At 40.4% G+C, this 19,460-nt stretch overlaps 1 non-coding gene across 1 annotated transcript; it reads right to left on the bottom strand.

Moving 5' to 3' along the window:
* Nucleotides 1–231: 231 nt before the first annotated feature.
* Nucleotides 232–392, bottom strand: LOC128623763 (U1 spliceosomal RNA). The gene has a single exon (XR_008388659.1). It is a non-coding gene; the product is annotated as a U1 spliceosomal RNA (small nuclear RNA).
* Nucleotides 393–19,460: the final 19,068 nt, after the last annotated feature.

Below are 19,460 nucleotides of genomic sequence, written 5' to 3' on the forward strand. Positions count from 1 at the left end.
TTGTCACATGTACAGTGAATTTTTTTTTTCTTTGCATATCCCAAATTGTTAGGAATTTGGAGTCAGAGTGAAGGGCCAGCCATGATTCAGCATCCCTGGAACAGAGAAGATAATGGCCTTGCTCAAGTATCCAACATTGGCAATTTGGTGATGCTGGGACTTGAACCTACAACCTTCTGTTTAGTAACCCAGAACCTTTTGACAACTGAGCTACCACTGCACAATAATTGTTATGGAAGAATGCACACAGCCCACACCATCAGAAATTATGCAGTCAAGATTCTCACGTTGGGGAATTCGCAAGGCTCAGCACTGCCAAAGTGCAATAGCTGAGCCTCATCTTGGGAGAAACCACCTTCTTGATCATGGTATCACCCCTGCCAGGTAAGTATGAGGCTAGATGAAACATGTATAAGCCCATCATGACAACTTACATAATAGGCTCCATTTTGCTAGTAATTATGTCTGAGAATGTGTACTGCCAATGAAACATCTAATTTCGTAAAGTCATCCTCACCTGTTATGCTTGATTGTATGTTTTTATGGTAATGTTAATCAAATTATTAGTTAATCAAATTTGTTATTCTCAAATGCTTTAAGATCAACAAACACTTTAAAATTCCAAATAAACATTCAACATGTCCATTTTCAATTGTTTTCACTGAGAATTTACAGATTATTACAATGTACATTGGTGAAGCACTTTCATTTCAAGGCCACAACAATAGCAACAGTGCACGAACAAATAAAATGGCTTTGATTAATTTTCCACCACAGCCAGTAGTGTTCAAAATAATAAATACATCTCCCACTGAATCTAAACAGACTCAACAGTGGCTTAACAAAGAGGCTATGTTTTCAACTGTGTCAACCTCAGTATTTTAGAGCAGAGGTTTCCAACCACCATGACTCAGACTGCAGCCCATCAACCACAAAGTTCAACATATTGTGAATTACGAGATGCTTTTTTCCTCACCATGGTTGTAAAGAATGGTTATTTGAGTTACTGTAGCATTCCTGTCAGCTTGAAACAATCTGGCCATTCTTTGTTGCCCTCTGTCATCAACAAGGCATTTCTGGCTGTAGAACTGATGCTCATTGGATTTTTTTTTTCTTTGTTTGTTTTTCATATCATTCAGTGTAAACTCTAGAAACTGTTGTGCATGAAAATCCCAGGAACTCTGCACTTTCCGAAATACTCAAATGACTGCACCAATAATGACTGTCAAAGAGATCACACTTACCCCCATTCTGATGTTTGATGTGAACATTAACTGAAGCTCTTAACCTGTTTTTACATGATTTTATGCATTGTGCTGCTGCCACGATTGGCTGATTATGTAATTGTATGAATGTGCAGGTGTACAGGTGTTCCAAGGCTTGGGGAGTAACGGAATACATGTAATGGCTTTACATAATCAGGATACAAAAAACTGGTAACTGTAATCTGTTAGTTACCTCAAAAAACAAAGTAATCAGATTACAGGTACATTTTGTTAAAAATTTGAATACTGTCAGGATAATTAATTTTTTTCTTTTGACATAGCACAATATAAACAGCTGTATGATTATAGCTCTAGTTCTCTCTTGCCAGCCGTGGCTCACACGAGCAACCTCCTGGCAAAATAAATTTTGCGCAAAGTTAATTTGGTAGAAATTAACACAAATTGTTCTCTAAAATGCTTTTGTTTGGGTGACCATATGTCCTCTTTTCCCCAGACATGTTCTCTTTTCGAACCTTAAAAAGCATCCAGGCAGGATTTCTAAATTTGAGAAAATATCTGGGTTTCGGCTTTAGGTTCATTACGATGTGTTTATGGTCTAACACTGCATCATGTGCGAATATTTGCATTGCTTTAACCCCTCTCTGTAATTCCCACCTTCTCGTACAGCAATTGGTCGATTAGAAAAGGCTTGCAGCAACTATTGGCCAAATTCCTGCCTATCAACCATTAGACTTCTCTCAGCGAACGTGTGAAGGTGAAGTGCTGTTGTGTATGGCGTCAAACAGTTGCTTGACAAATAGCAGCAAATGACAGCTGTCCTGAGTCGAAACAATGCCCATGGCCATACGAGGTCATTTTATGTTATCACATTGCTTCATATTACATGTTCGTTCAAATGTGTAAACGATGGCAGAAGGTACACTCGTGGCATCTGATATTTTATTTTATTCCATGGACATTCAAAAGAATGTAGGAAAAAATGTCAAATGTAGGCAGAGTGAAGCCAATTTATATATATATATATATATATATATATATATATATATATATATATATATATATATATATATATATATTTGATGGTAATAGTGTGTAATGCTCTTTTGAATCCTATTCAGACCCCCCCCCCCCCCCAAAAAAAAAATAAAATAAAATAAAAAAGGTGTCCTCTTTTTTAATCAGAATATGTCCACCCTAGCTTTTGTGACGAAATGTTACCTGCATCAGGGACAGTGATCTTTTATTTATTTACTTCACTAAAACAAATCCAAACATTGAACATGTTTTTAAGCTCTAACATAAGCTCTAAATAAAAGTATTTTAGATCATATTGCTTTTCTCTTGACTTTATTTACATTTAATGTGACCTTGACCTTGAATCCAAAAATGATCAGATTACATTACTTTTATATTGTGATACCTCAATTACGTTACTGATTACATTTTACAAGTCAACAAAATTACATTAAAAAATTACATTTTTACAATGTTTACAAGTCAACAAAAATCTGTGACGAGACTCAAAGTTTTGTGTCCAATTAATATGAAAATTCATTAATGTCTATTTTAATAAACCTTTATAAATGTTTGTCAGTAATCATTAAAGGTATATACATGTGTTATGTAGCAAAGTATTACTCAATTCTTGCCTAATGTTCATTCAGCAATGATAAAAAAAAAACAAACAGCATATGCAGTAAAACAGAACAAAGATCTGCAGCAAAAAAAGCTGGCAGGTTTGAATTAATCATGTCTCCTGTAGACGTAGGCTCCACCGGGGAAATGCAGCTCCATATCAGTATGCTCTCTGAACTTGGTGCTCTCTCGAAAAAAGGGATTAAATACTAAACCCTACCTATTTCCCCACAAACACTCCTTTGAACTGAATCCTAAATGTGTATGAATTGTAGTCTAGTCACTTCTTACTATTTTTTCTTTAAATCAGGGTTTTTACACAAGCAGGGCTGTGCATGCGATCAGGACTTAATTACAGCTTTAATACAGACAATATAAGCAGGGGGAGGACGGTATGAGGAGGCGATAACTCTCGTTGTATACCCATCATGGTGACTGACCATGTTTCCTTGGCATCTAAAGTGTGTGTGTATGTGTGTGTGTGTGTGTGTGTGTGTGTGTGTGTGTGTGTGTGGTGGGATACTTTGGGGATAAAGGGCAGAAGAAATCCTCTCCAATTACAGGGCTAAAAAGAGACAGGCAGTCAGGGTCTCAGGCTTAGTGCAGGAAAAAGTGGCATATAGTGGCAATCAAAATTATTCAACCCCCTTTGTAAATCAGGTTTATTGTCAAAATTTACAAACTTTCAGCTGTTTACAATGAACAAATCAAACAAAAACATTTGAAATAGTTGAACACAACGGATGCTTCAAATGGTTCCCCCAAATTCAATTGAAATTGCAACTTATAAAGACTTCTCCAGTCTAAGAATTATTCAACCCCTTCATGGCAAGCATCTTTAGTACTTAGTAGAGCACCCTTTTGCTGTTATGACCTGCTGAAAATGAGATGCATAGCTTCTGGTAGCGTTCCTGAGGAATCTTAGCCCATTCCTCATGAGCAATGTCCTCCAGTTCAGTAATATTCTTCGGTTTGCATGTTGCAACTGCCTTCTTCAATTCCCACCAGAGATTTTCTATGGGGTTCAAGTCAGGTGACTGTAATGGCCTTGTAGAATCTTCCAGGACTTCTTCTGTAACCAAGCCTTGGTGGAATTTGAAGTATCTTTGGGATCATTGTCTTATTGGAAGGTCCAATGACGGCCAAACTTCAGCTTCCTCACAGACGTCATGAGATTTTCTCCTAGGATTTCCTGATACTTCAATGAATCCATCCTGCTTTCCACACGCTGCAGGTTTCCAGTGCCAGAGGATGCAAAGCAGCCCCAGAGCATCACCGAGCCACCACCATGCTTGACTGTGGACAGAGTGTTCTTTCTTCATTCTTCTTCCTCCAGGCATACATTGATCCATCATGCTGAAAAGTTCCATTTTTTTTCAGCACTCCACAGAACAGAATCCCCAAACTTCTGTGGCTTATTTATATGATTTCGAGCCGACTTTTCTTGTGCTTTTGGGTCAGTAGTGGTATACGTCTTGGAGTTCTGGCATGGAAACCTTTGGCGTTTAGTACGCACCTTACTGTGCTCAATGAAACCTCAGTGCCTGTTGCCACCAAGTCTTGCTGCAGGTATTTTGCAGTCACTCGAGGGTTTTTCCTAACCTGCCTTCTCAAAAATCTAGTTGCAGTCATTGATAGCTTCCTTTTTCTGCCTCGTCCAGGCAGTGTACACTCAACAACCCCTAGCAGTTCAGGTATTCCATGTGTTCCATCTCTAGCACACCTGGTGCGACTAATGAAGCCCTTGATTAGTTACATCAGGTGTGCTTGAGACAACACCTGTTTTGCATATTTGTGTTGTTGTGAGGGATTCTATTCAGGGGGTTGAATAATTTTGAGACTGGAGAAGTCATTATAAGATGCATTTTCAGTTGAATTTTGGGAAACCACTTGAAGCATTCATTGTGCAAGCATTTCAATTGCTTTTGTTTTATTTGTTCATTGTAAACAGCTGAAAGTCTGAAAATTTTGACAATAAACCTGATTTACAATGGGGGTTGAATAATTTTGATTTCAACTGTATGTGCCAAAGGCTTTTTTACATCAATTTTGTATATTTTATCTCAGTTTCTATTTTAGTTCATTGTACTTTTTGCTTGTTGAATTTGAATAACTGCTGCATAAAATATAATGTATTATATTATTAATTGCAAATGTCCTCATGATTACATGCATGCACCTGTCACCCAAACAAATGCACACATAAGCATGCATATAAATGAAAAAAAATGGACTTTTCTAGCACTTTTCAGTCTTTTGTGAGAGATGTACTGTATTTAAAACAGGGATCTGGGTAAATAGATTTTCTTAATCCTCCCTGAGAAGGCAAAGGCTGCTTGACACTGATTGCATTCTTGGCACAGTTGACAAGGGCATCGTCTTCTTGCCCTGGGGAGACAGAAAACAGCCTTCAGAAACAACTGATAACAACAATTAATCCAGTACTGCGGGCGCCAGCAGCCCCTCCACCAGCCAGTGCTTATGACGGCACGACCCCATCGCTTACCAAAGCGCTTTTGACTACTAAAGAGTCACTGGGTTCTTTGGAAATGATTTCAAAAGAAGGTTTGGCAAATAAATAGGACGAAATTTTCATCTACTGGATATGAAATTCAAAGACACCTGCACAGAGAATAACAGAGATCACTATTTGAAACCAAACCATTTTCTTTCTTTATTTTAGTTTTATTATACCATATATATCTCTTGAGATAGAATTGTAGTTGGCATAGTATATAAACTGATTATCCAAAGAATTAAAACCACTGACAAGTGACATGAATAACATTGATTGTCTCGTTACAATGGCAGCTGTCAAAGGCAGCAGCAAGTGAACTGTCATTTCTTGAAGTTGATGCGTTGGAAGCAGGAAAAATACGCAAACGTAAGGATCTGAGCGACTCTGACAAGGGACGTACTGTGAGGACTAGATGACTTAGTCAAAGCATCTCCAAAAAGGCAGGTCTTAGAGAGTGTTCTCGGTATGCAGTGGTATGAGGAACAGGACAAAGAGTTCAAGGTGTTGACTTGGCCTCAAAATTCTCCAAATCTCAATCCGATCCAGCATCTGTGGGATGTGCTGGACAAACAAATCCGATCAATGGAGGCCACACCTTGCTTACAGGACTTAAAGGATCATATTGGTGCCAGATACCACAGCACACCTTGGGAGATCTTGTGGAGTCCATGCCTTGATGTCAGAGCTTTATTGGCAGCACAAGGTGGTTTTAATGTTATGGCTGGTGTATGTATATAAAATATATTCACTGAAATAATACTATATAAGAACACAATTTGTATTATTCTTATTTACTAGATTTAATATGAATGACTTTGGGGTGACTGACAATAGTTTCAGGCTTTAGGCTATTGGACAGATAAGTGTACTATATCAGACTTTTAATTATATAATCATTCAATTTTATGTGATTATAATTAATTGGTTATAATTATAATACAGTTTCATGGTCTCATATTTGCCCATTTGTAAATTTTTATACAAAACAATTTGCATAATTCAGGACATAGGAAAAGGTTGTGCCAAAAGTGGGGCTAGCATTCATACCCGTTCCTATAACTTTGTCTGAGTTTGGACAAAATACAACCACACTACCCTTGGCTAAAGGGTTGCAAATGTACAGTGTATTATGCTACGGGATGTATGTCATGATTAGCCAATTAACCAAGCTGATGTATTACTCAACTACTAAACTTAACTATCAGTGAAGTTTAGTAGTTAATTACACTTTAGTAGTTAATTACAATCAACTATTCAATAACCTTTACCAAAATCGAAGGGCTGCTACAAAGCAATAGATAAAGTAGAATTAACTACTAAACTTAACTGATAGTTATCACTGGTTATTACACGGTCATTGAACTGATGAATAGGTATGCTCATTCAAACATGCAAACTTACCCACAGTACATGAGTTGTGCGCCTTAGGCTAATGATCATTTAAGCAAATGATCTGTTAGTGAAGGTAACAATCTGTTTATTAAACTGCTGATAATTAGCAGCATTTTCAATAGGTATTTTAGTATAAGTGCAACTGAAAGTGAGGAGTAGCTGATAGAAAATGTCCAGAAATGCACAAGAATGACTTTCTACAAGGTTGCGAAATGGAGCAAAAATGTTTTCTTTAGATCAGTACCTTAATTAACAGTTCATTAGCTTAATTAACACTAAACCATATTAGTAAGTTACCATATTTTTTCCATCAATTTCACATGACCCCTATTCACTGGCCTTGAGAAGTATGTAATGAGTTTATAAGTTATTAGCTAACAGTGTACTTAGTGGCTCATTGCTAATTATTTATCTAATATAGTTTATTAACTACTACTTAACAAAGAGTCGACTAATATATTAATTATGGCTAATCAGTGGATTTTTAAACAGTATAATCAATTAGACCCTTCATGTGGAGTGTTACTAATTAGCTGGTTAGGTGTTTCTTGGCTGGTGCATACATATAACATTATATTTTTAGCTAGTTATTTTATTATGGCGTTATCTAGTTCTGTGTAGTGTCTTGTAGTCCTGTGTTGTTTTATGCAGCACCATCATTCTGGAGGAATATTCTTTCATTTCAGTGTGTACTGTACCACCTGTATATGGTTGAAATGACAATAAAAAGCCACTTGACCTATACACAAAAGGAGCTAACAAACCTTACGATGTTTCTCTGCAACTCTTGAGGTTGCATTAGCATTTGAGGTATGGAAATGTCACCGTAATATCAATGGAACCAAATGCAATGAGAATCAAAGAATTGTTCATGCTAATAAAGCTGATCTTCATGAGGCAGTATGAATATGCATTTCAGTCAGTAAAACAAGGTACATGGTAGGAACAAAGAAGATACACAGTATCCGGTGAAAAGTACACTCAGTTACCCCATTCATTACTGGATCAATATTACCACCGGGTTGCGTCATTCAGATTTCTTGGAGCCATAATTTCTCCAGATTTTAATTGGGAGACCAATTCTGACTCCATTATTAAGAAAGTTCAGCAGAGGAAGAAAAAAATTGACCTAATTTATCCAAAAGCACTAATTACATAGTTCCCTTTCAAAGGGAACTTCGACGTTGCGTTTGGCATAACACTATGGGGAGTGCTTCTCCCGCGTGACCGGCATCTGAAGCTTGTGTAAAATCATGCCTATTTATAGGCCTGCCATGATCAGGTGATGTGGCAATTAAGTGCGTCGCGGGATATAAATATGGCACCTGTGAATGCGCCATCAGCCTTTATTATCTTCGGCAAAAGACTACATGTCAATTGTTTGTGTAAAGAAACAAAAAGATGCTTAATTTCCCCGCTATCTTTTCTCAAAATCTCAGAACTTTTCTATCCCTTTAAAAAAAAGAGAAGAAAAAAAGGAATGAGCAAGAGAGAAAAATATGAGTGAGAGAATTCAGGAAGTGTGTTACAACTTGCTCCCGTTTCATCACGGGGAATAGTACACACTTTCTGGGTGAAGTGTCTAGGGGTGTAGCATGCAATGGCAGCCTCGAGAGGCTGCACATGGTAGTGCCTACATTACGCAGCTCGGCTCGTGACTCGCACTCTTCTCGGAAGCCGAAGCAAGTTGGGTTTCAGAGCCTCGCGGATCTGGGCCGGCCGCTGCCAAGGCAGCTAGCCATCTCAGGTTCGGGGGATCTCTTATGGATCCGGAAGAGGAGCCGGAAGATGAGCGCTGCTCTATCTCTTGCTCTGTCTTCCGGGTTCGGCTCTCCGCTGGATTTTGGAGCTTGCGTCGTGACTCCTCCTTTCGCTATGGAAAGCCAAACAGGGAAAAAACACACACATACACACACACACACACACACACACACACACAAATAATAGTAATAATTCCTCTCTGACTCTGAGGAGCCAGAAGGATGTGCTAAAAACTGAGAACAGCATATAAAGAATTGCTTGAAGTGATTACTAAGGCTGGATGAGCCTTTTTCTCCCCAGTGAAAGTAAATCCCTCACACTGCAGAAACTCCCCTTTCTTCCAAAAGTGCATTACAAAATATCAGGCTTCTGGGGGGAAAACCATGCATAAGCAGTATTTATAACCCCACGATTTTGGATTATTCGGCCACTGTGGGGAATGAACAGCATGGCTATTTAACTATGCTGAAGGTGGAGGAGGCGCTTGCGAGCTACCTCTCTCCATTGACGGCAGGTAATTAAGGGGGCCAGCTTTGCCATCCAAGCCACCGTGTAAGGCCACCGTGGCATTGGTGGGCAAGGCCTATGAGGTAGTAGTCTTGCTTGTGGGTCACTGCAGACAATGACAGTGTTGCAGGCCTACCAAGCAGACCTGCTGAGTGAGCTCGACATATGGCGGCATTCAGCCAGTTCCTTCCCTGTTGTCTCTAGTTCATCCACGAGTGGAGCCCGGGCCAGCATTATTGCCATGGGTTCTGTTTACCGTTCCCCCGGTTCAGAGGTGTGCTCACCACAGTAGTCAGCACAGACCAGAGCCCAATGTTAGTGCAGGAAGTAAGATCCCTCTTGGACAAAAGGGCCATAGAACATGTACCCCGTTCCCTGAGGGAGGGAGGTTTTTACAGCCATTATTTCCTGGTCCGCAAAAAATAGGAGTATGTGGCCAATTTTAGATCTGCATCATCTGAACTGTACTCATCGGACATACAGGTTCAAGATGCTGATGCCCAAACTTATCGTTCCACAGATTCAGTTTGAGGACTGGTTAGTGACTATAGATCTAAAAGGTGCATATTTATACATAGAAATATCGCTAGCTTTATCCTCTCGGTACTTCACAAAGTGCATGGATGTTACTCTGGCTCCATTGTGACTCCAGGGCATCCGTGTACTAAACTATCCGGACGACTGGTTAATTCTAGCACGATCCAGGGAACTGGCGGTTCAACATCGAGATGTTGTTCTCGCCCACACGTAGAGCTTGGGGCTCAGGTTGAACCTCAGAAAAATTTTGCTGTCCCCAGTGCAGTGGACAACTTTTCTAGGGGTTATAAGGACTAAGGACAAAACCTTTGAGAATAATCAGTGTCACATGGCGATGCCTGCGTGCTCTAAGAATTTGAGTGTCCCCGGTTTCTAGCCTTGGGTCACACTCTAGGGGTGTCTCCTTAGCACAAGACTGTAATGACAGACACCTCCCTCACGGGCTGGAGCACGATCTTAGACAGCTGTCCAACTCACGGTCTCTGGTGCGGCCCTCATCTGGAGCGGCATATAAATTGCCTAGAAATGTGGGCCATATTTCTAGCACTGAAATTCCTTCTTCCTCAATTGAGAGGTCACCATGTGTTTACGGAGAACACACTGGTGGTCTCATATATTGACCACCAGGGAGGATTATGTCCGTGCCCCCTGTTCAGGCAGGTGCAACTAATTCTTCTCTGGGCAGAAGGAAAGTTTGTCAGTGAGTTCAATGTACATTCTGGGAATTTGGGGGCAGACATTCTGTTGAGGCAGGGGCTGAGGCCCAGGAATTGGTGGCTCTATCCACAAGTGGTGGAGTCCATATGGCAAGGTTGGCCAAGCGGGACTGCATGTGTTTGTCTCCGAGAAGACAACACACGGCCCGCTGTGGTTCTCCCTCACTCATCCTGCACAATTAGGGCTGGACGCCATGGTGCACATGTGGCCGAGGTCACATCTGTAGACTTTTCCCCCGATCGCTCTGCTCCCACAAGTTCTAGCGAGAGTTCGCCAAGACAGTCTATGTCTGCTGCTGGTAGCACCTTATTAGCCAGCTCAAATATGGTTCTCAGAGATAATATCCCTGCTAGATGGCACTCCTTGGGAGATTCCCATCGGCAGGGATCCACTGGAGACCCAGTGAACTGTGCAACAGTTACAGTCCTGGAGTTCTTACAAGAACATTTCTCAGCGGGGTGGGCTCCTTCTACAATCAGGGTTTACGTGGCCGCCATTTCTCCCAGCCACGCCCCTGTTGATGGAGCCTCTGTGGGGCAACATCCTCTAATGTCGAGGTTTATGCGTGGTGTCAGGCGGCTGAGGCCCATCTGCAGGCCGTGCATACTTTCCTGGGATCTTTCTGTGGTCCTGGAAGGTCTGTCAGGTGCCCCATTTGAGCCCTTAGAGTGGATCTACTGTCTCATGCCGGAGGGCTAATTTATCACGCTTGGCCAGAAATATGGAAACTGTGGGTCTGGCCCCTGAGGGGCACCAGCTCATAGATTCTGGTCTCACGACTGAGGTTGTAGAGACCATGTTAAATGCTAGAGCACCATCCACAAGGAAATTGTATGCACTCAAGTGGCAGCTTTTTGTCTCGTGGTATGAGGAACATCAGCTAGACCCAGTGTACTATGTAATAGCTACAGTCCTGGAGTTCTTACAAGAACGTTTCTCAGCGGGGTGGGCTCCTTTTACAATCAGGGTTTACGTTGCCGCCATTTCGGCCAGCCATGCCCCTGTTGAAGGAGCCTCTGTGGGGCAACATCTTCTAACTTCGAGGTTCATGCATGGTGTCAGGCGGCTGAGCCCGATCTGCAGGCCGCGCATACCTTCCCGGGACCTTTCTGTGGTCCTGGAAGGTCTGTCAGGGGCCCCATTTGAGCCTCTGAGAAGCTTCTGACTCTAAAGGTAGCTCTTCTGCTGGCCCTGACATCTCTCAAGTGAGTAAGAGATCTACAAGCTCTCTCTGTTGCCCCTTCCTGCCTTGACTTTGCCCCTGGATTAGCCAAGGCCTTCCTGTATCCTATGCCGGATTATATTCCTAAAGTGCCTACATCTGCTGCCCACCCTGTGGTGTTGCAGGCTTTCTGCCCTCCTCCATTCCCCACACCGGAACAAGAGAGAATGCACCTGCTGTGTCCAGTAAGGGCTCTCTGTACTTATGTCCACAGCTCCGGCCAGTGGCGTAAGTTGGAGCAGCTGCTGGTCTGCTTTGGCGGCGACAGTAGAGGTGATGCTGTGTCAAAGCAACACATCTCTATTTGGATAGTGGAAGCAATCTCTATTGCTTATGAGGCATGCGGTCTCGCTACGCCTCTGGGCATAAGGGCTCATTCATTCACTCGCCTCCGCTAAGGTTTTGTCCAAAGGGGTATCCTTACAGGATGTGTGTGCTACTGCGGGGTGGTGTACACCGCACACATTCATTCATTATTACAGCCTGGATATTCATTCCACCCTGGGCTCGAGTGTCTTGCAGTGACCCTTGGGCTTGGGTCTTTTTGAACAGGCTGTACCCTCGGTATGACGGAGTGGGTATTCTCGTTCCTTAGTGTTATGCTAAACGCAATGTTGAAGTTCCCTTTGAAAGGGAACGTCTGGGTTACGCATGTAACCCTGTTTCCTGAGAAGGGAACGAGACGTTGCGTAGCTTTGTCATACCAGAGCAGGCCTGTGAATTGAGTCTTCGCTTAAGATAATAGAGGCTGATGGCGCGGTTCACAGGTGCCATATTTATATCACGCGACGCGCTTAATTGCCACGTCACCTAATCATGGCAGGCCTATAAATAGCCATATGGAAAAGTACCTCATGTCCACGGTTAAACATGGTGGTGGCTCTTTAATGTTTTGGGGCTGTTTATCTGCCAGAGGGCCCCAGAAGTATTGATTGGACCCCTGAAGGCTGATCACTGATCAAGTGATGTCTTGAATGGATATGTCAACGGTTTAAATTGAAAAAGTGCCCTAAAGCTGCATCAACTTGCTAGCACATTTGTGAGTTTGCTAATATCAATGTGAGCATGATAGTGTAAAAATTAAGAGGACTACCTACACTATATGGCCAAAGGTTTGTGGACACCTGAGTGCTGAACATCCCATTCCACTCAATTAATATTGAGTTGTTACCCCTTTGCTGCTATACTAGCCTCCACTGCCTTCTGGGAAGGCTTTCAACTAAATTTTAGAAAATGCCTGTGGGGATTTGTTCTCATTTAGCCACAAGAACATAAGAAGCTGAGCACTAATGCCAGGTGAGAAGGTCTGGTGTGCAGGCCTGGTTTGTATCCCAAAAGTGTTCAGTGGGATTGAGTTCAGGGCTCTGTGCAGGACACTTGAGTTCTTCCACAACAACCTTGGCAAACCATGTCTTCATGGACCTCACTTTGTGCACAGGAGCATTGTCATGCTGGAATATGTTTGAGCCCCTTAGTTCCTCTGAAAGGAAATCACAATGCTACAGCATACAAAAACATTTTAGACAACTGCATGCTTCCAACTTTGTGGCAACAGTTTGGGGAAAAAACACATATGGCTATGAGGGTCATGTGTCCAGAAAATTCTGGTCATATAGTGTATTAAGATGAAACAACAACAGAAATCAAGCAAGGGCAGTTTACTTCTGAACTTGTTGAGGCTGTATATCAATTTCATCACATTCTCAACATCAAGTGCTACAGTACTTTATTGCAAATAAGAATTATTCAGTGTTCTGATACTGCTCTCTACTGAGGATGAGAACCACTCACCACAGTTTCTTTGGAAGGACAAAACATGACCTGGACCTAGCCTTCATGGTGCTCACACACTATTATTGATGCCAATCTGTCGTATGTTTGACAGGTACTGAGCATTCAGCCAATTCTGAAACATTCTCTGGCGTAACATACCCAGTTTAACTACTAGAGCTGCAAATGATACCATCCCAGGTAGATGTAGAAAGTTTTCCATAAAGACTGAGGCAGTCTTTCATAAAGAATGTTTGCATGGCACGTAATATGAAATCAGTTACTACTTGTCCACACTTTTACACACTAACACAAAGAACAGGTCACATGACTATTCTAAAGATACAGTGAACAATGGTGGAGATAGCAATAAGTCAACCCAGGTAGTCAGTGGTGGAAAGTATTTGAGTAATTGTACTCTGATGCTATACATAAGTATAAATATAAAAAATATATAATTTTTTATATGAAAGAACGCATCAACACCTATATAAAAAAAAACAAAGCATTTTGATTTACTGTAAGATAGCTGTCCTCTATGTTTCCTTTGCTAATCCCACATTAGACTAGCATCTATTCCAGTAACATAAATTAGCTAGGCAGCAAGTCAAATTCTAGCTAATGGAAAATATTGTTATACATTATTTACAGGATGGTTTATTTCTGATTAACTCATTATCAGTCTACGTAGCGTTAGTCAAACATAATATGAGACACTATAACTTACTGATATTTAATGATGTTTTCAGTCAAAATGGTGTAATTCCAGTTTTAGATAAGCAATGTATTTATACTTTTCACATGAAAGCACGACATTAACATAATTTCATTAGTTAAAAACACTGAGTACATTTTCACTTTTAAGTGATTTAGACTTTGACACATTATCTATAATTTCACTTAAGTATCATTTCTCAGCACTTTTTATACACCTGCTTGCACCACAGTACAGAGCCACCATTAAAAGGACTGTGTCACTGCCCAGTTTCCGACAGACTGCACTGCATATAATGTATCAGGGTTTTATAGAGCGTAATGTAGGCTGGACTGCTTTACTGAGGGAACTATTTTCCATAATTGAAAGACAGTATGCTCAAGTGATTATGTTAACTTGATTTGTGAAAATATGTTAGCATGTAATGTTCACACAAAACGTGCCATCAGGAACACAGCAGCAATGCACCACTATGAAGTGAACTGGACATTAACAGCGAGGCTTTTATTCATTTTATCCATCTTTCAAATAAGAGCCATGGCTCAGAACCAGCAGAGCTCCAATGCCAAGGACCTCATTAAGCAAAGCAGAACCCAGAACCAGTTTCGCAGAAGCATTGCAGTGTCAACCACCCCTGTAACTATTAGAGCATGTATTCAGTGTGTTGGTTTGCTTTACCATGTTGCAGAGGTCTATAATATACAAAGCATTTGATAAACCAGACAGACAGCTGTAGGGGAACCATTGTGCAATCTGGCAATCTATGGCAGTGTGCCTCCTTCTGTTTCTTCAGCTAGTGCAATTATCATTGCCCGGGGTGCCACAGGCAATTTACAGATAGCACTTGATCTGACAGTCTCACAAAGACTAGGGCGCTACGTTGTAATAGTAAAGAGGTTAGATGGAAGAAAAAGTATGTTACATATCATCAAAAGGTGCCAGACTGCCTGGACTATCAAATGGAGAAAGCCTCTTAAGAGCTGGGCTAATTTGTTGCTTTCTGCTTTTGCTCTTCGCCAAGCAGCTTTTGCATCCAGTGAGACCATTGTACCGGAAATCAACAGCATTTGAAAGAGGCTTATAAAGATGCTGGTTTTCCCCATAAGAGCTAATATGTGGAGAGTTTAGCATAGAATTTTTTTAGGAAAAATCACCTTCCAACCTGCAATGCTCTGGAATGCTGCAAACTACAGTAGTAAAACAAAAGCAAAATAACTGCCAGCTTATTCTCCAGTCAGGAGTTTTGTCTCTCATGAACAGAGTTTCATGGTTATTATTTTTCATTGCCTTTCAAAACTAAAGTGGTTCCCCAGATTCATGGGAGTCTTAGGTCAGTGTTCACCACTGATGGTTTTCCAGTGAGTTGCGCTTGTCAGTTATTACAGAAGGTAGTTATGTTTTGTGTCTTCTGGAGGCATGTGTGGATTTCTCTAACTGCTACATTTGTGTATTTGTTACACAAAAACCCCAGTAGCAGCCCTTAAAGTAATGCATTTGGTTATGTATAATTAGCAGTTGAAAACAGGAACCACTTATATCATCCATTTAGCTTTTGAGACAGTTGAGTGTTCACTGCTGTGAGGACTGTGTACTTTAAAGCCATTGGTTAAGTCTGGAAGATTAATTAGACAACTCTAATAAAATCAATGATGCATCACAGGACATTAAAAAGCATGATGTATCAGAATGTGTATAGACGGATTAAACCTAAGGCCCCAAGAGAGAAGGAAGGGAAATGGTGTGTCTTCTGAAAAATGTCTCTTAACATCCTCTGTGACTGGAAAAGTCATTAGTCATGTCTGTTTACTTTAATACACCATGGTCTTCAAGGACATAACACTTGGCAAATCAGGGTGGCAGATTAAAAAAAAGACAGTAATCTTTTTTGGCCTAACTGAACCATTGTGCCATTCAGAGTGATCTCAGGCTCCAAGAATATGATTGAGATGTCAGTGTAGGTGTTTGATATTTCTCTGTGCTTGGCCACTCGACCCTGCAGTCAGCAGGAGCTATCAGAATCAATTTAGCGCTGGTGTGCTTGGCATGCTCTATGATCAATAAAAGAGAGAAACTCATTAATGAGGGGAATTGGGAGACTGGAATATGGGATATGAGTCTGGCCTTTAAAGATAATGAACTCAGCCATTGCTGGATCTGTCTCCGGAACAGAATGAAAATGTTGGTGCACTGGTACACAAGCAGGTGCTCAGATGAAACTTCAGCAAGCACCTGTTTGCAGTTGTGTTTTTGAAACTTGGCCATCTTTACCGAACAATCACTGCCTATTCATTATTTGTATCAAGTTCTTTCAAAGCATTTATATTGCAATCAACAGTGCAATGGCCTTTGATTGTATCGTTTCTGTTCAATACTTGCAACTGACAAAGCAAAGAAAAGGATGCAGGACAGAAGAGTTCAGCACATGGCCTTCAGACTGCCAAGAACCATGGCCAATGTGCACTGCTGTGTTTTGGTTACCAAACACATACCGTAATTTCCGGACTATAAGCCGCTACTTTTTTCACACGCTTTGAACACTGCGGCTTAAACAATGATGCGGCTAATTTATGGATTTTTACGGGCTAACGAGCTTCATGCCGCCAAAACATTTAGCCTCGTCACATCAGACCAATGAAATTACCGAACAGGTCACAGTGGACCAATGAAAGTGTTCAAATTAAATCAAACGCACTCACACTAAATTCTTCAGATCAGTCATTTTGCGCTTCATGCACACACCCTCATCATGGAAAACACACGAAGAAATGCATATGATGCAGCTTTCAAGTTAAAGGCGATCGATCTGGCTGTCGAAGAAGGAAATAGCATGCGAAGAGCAACTTTTGCTCAAGTCTGCCAGTGGATCCTAATAGCGTGGAGCAGTGTCAAAAAATCTACTATCACCAACGGGTTTCGAAAGGCTGGACTGCTGCGTGGTGAAGAGGACAGCACAAGCTCAAGGGCAAATTTGCCTCGAGACGTAAGTGACATTGAGAGCGACAACGAAAAAGAGACTGAGGAAGTGTGTGACGAAGTACCGGTAATTCTGAGGCTGTTCGATTCCGACACTGAAGAAGACGACTTTAGTGGTTTTAGTGCGCAGGAGGAAGATAAAGATAGCGATCAATGACTTTTCCTGGTAGGCAACTGTATTTTTTATTTTTTTAACGAGCCGTGTTACAGGCACTGTTCTGAAAAAAGCATTTACGGTACGTATTTAATTAAAAGTTTTAAAAAATCTTTGTATAACATCTTTCTGTGTAAATATCTCATGTTACAACGTGGACACCTGCGGCTTATAGACAAGTGCGGCCTATATATGTACAAATTTTTTTTCTTTTTAAAGATAGTGGGTGTGGCTTATATTCAGGTGCGCTCAATAGTCCGAAAATTACGGTATATAAAGGCATGTAAAGAAAAATCAAGTTGAACTAGAAAATCTGTCCAATATAAGACTGCACTGTTTTACTAGTGAATAGGGGGGGGGGGGGGGGTTAAATCAATACACACTACAATGAATGTTTGCTCCCTGGTTTTTTATGTGTGTGTGTGTAAGTGAGTGAGAGAGATAGAGAGAGAGAGACCCCCACCCCTTTATTTGCAAGGACAAGCGCCCCTATAGTTTTGCACAAATAATTGGAAAACAATTTGAGGAGACAATTAATGTACTACAGATAATTAGTGTAATACCAATTCTTCAAAAATAAAGACAGTTAATATAAATCAGTATATACTATATGACCAAATGTTTGTGGCACCCTGACCATCACACACATGAACATACCATTCCAGATTTAGCCCCCCTTTGCTGTTATAATAACCTCCACTCTTCTGGGAAGGCTTTCCACTAGATTTTGGAGCATGGCTGTGGGGATTTGCTCATTTGGCCACATGTGAGGTCAGACACTGATGTGAGAGGAGGCCTTTGGTTTGTCCCAAAGGTGTTCAGTGGCGTTGAGGTCAGGGTTCTGTGCACGACACTCAAGTTCTTCCACGACAAGCTTAACAAACCATGTCTTCATGTAGTTCACTTTGTGCAGATGGGGCATTGTCAGGCTGGAACAGGTTTGGACCTCTTGGTTCCAGTGAAGGGAAATCTTAATGCTACAGCATATATAGACATTCTAGACAAATGTGCTTCCAAATTTTCAAGTACATGTGAACGATCAGTCAGATATGAAACTCATGGGACAAAGCAATACCAATTTATTTAATATGATAAATAATGGTGATACATTTACAGCACTCATTCAATCATCCTTTGTAATGCCATGGTCAGGTCACAGTGGTTTAATTTAGGCTACAAGTTTGCTAATTTTTTTGGAAATAACGCCAACTGTCAGGGGCAGGTAAAATAACAATAATAATAATAATATTAATAATAAATAAATAAATAAATAAATAAATAAATAAATAAATAAATAAATAAATAAATAAATAATACTTGATCTGAATTAAAAAAACAAAAACAAAAAAAACAACAAAAAAACCCAAAATAAAAATAACAGTCCCTAACACAGCACTAGTTGAAAATAAATATGAAATGATGTAACTGAAGTGGAGGAGCTGAGGAATTCACAGACAATGCTGGCATTTCTACCTCTGTTCTACTACAATGTAATATTACAGTAATATTAATATTATTACAGTTAACTGAAGTGACTCATATTGCATCAGTGCTGAAATACATTGTATAAGATCAGTAGTGAAGTGTATTGAATCATTATGTGTGTTATTGTATTGTTTTTATATCATGTACTATGCATATGAAATGTCATATCATCTGAAAGAGGTAGATTCACACTCCTAATATATATATATATATATATATATATATATATATATATATATATATATATATATATATATATATATATATATATATATATATATCAGTGATACAGAAAGAAATCAATGCCCTTCTCACACTTTCCCCTGAATAGTGTAATACAAATGGGAAAAGGTAATATCATTTGAGATATGGTGTCCAAGGCACTCTATTTTAAGCCATGTGAGAAAATGTGCCCATTAAACACACCCTTCTTTGCACTGGCAAAAATGTATTCTGCATGGTTAGGTATTCATTACTTCCTTCATTGTTCTTCATGAGCCTTTCCGATTGTTATAAAGCAAAACAGAAACACAAATCAAATAATTACACATGTAGTTACTTATTTGCTTGCATTTTTAGAGTGGGCTTGAAATGCTATTATTTCAGGGCATTTTCCTGCCCATGCAGATGGCCATGGAGAGTTGGCTTAGTAAATAAAACGGCATCATTAGGGAACACCTGCAATTATATCTAGAAGCTGCAAATGTGTGGTCAGTTTGCATTCTGAAAGCTATTCAGCAAAATTAACAAAATGCAAACCTAAAAACCACACACTGTGAGCTTTTATTTGTGCGCATCCATTATTGCTTGAGCCACAGCATATGCACCAGACCAATTGTATGAACCCA

The sequence above is a fragment of the Ictalurus furcatus genome, chromosome 19 (genome assembly GCF_023375685.1).
Source record: "Ictalurus furcatus strain D&B chromosome 19, Billie_1.0, whole genome shotgun sequence".
Taxonomy (NCBI): domain Eukaryota; kingdom Metazoa; phylum Chordata; class Actinopteri; order Siluriformes; family Ictaluridae; genus Ictalurus; species Ictalurus furcatus.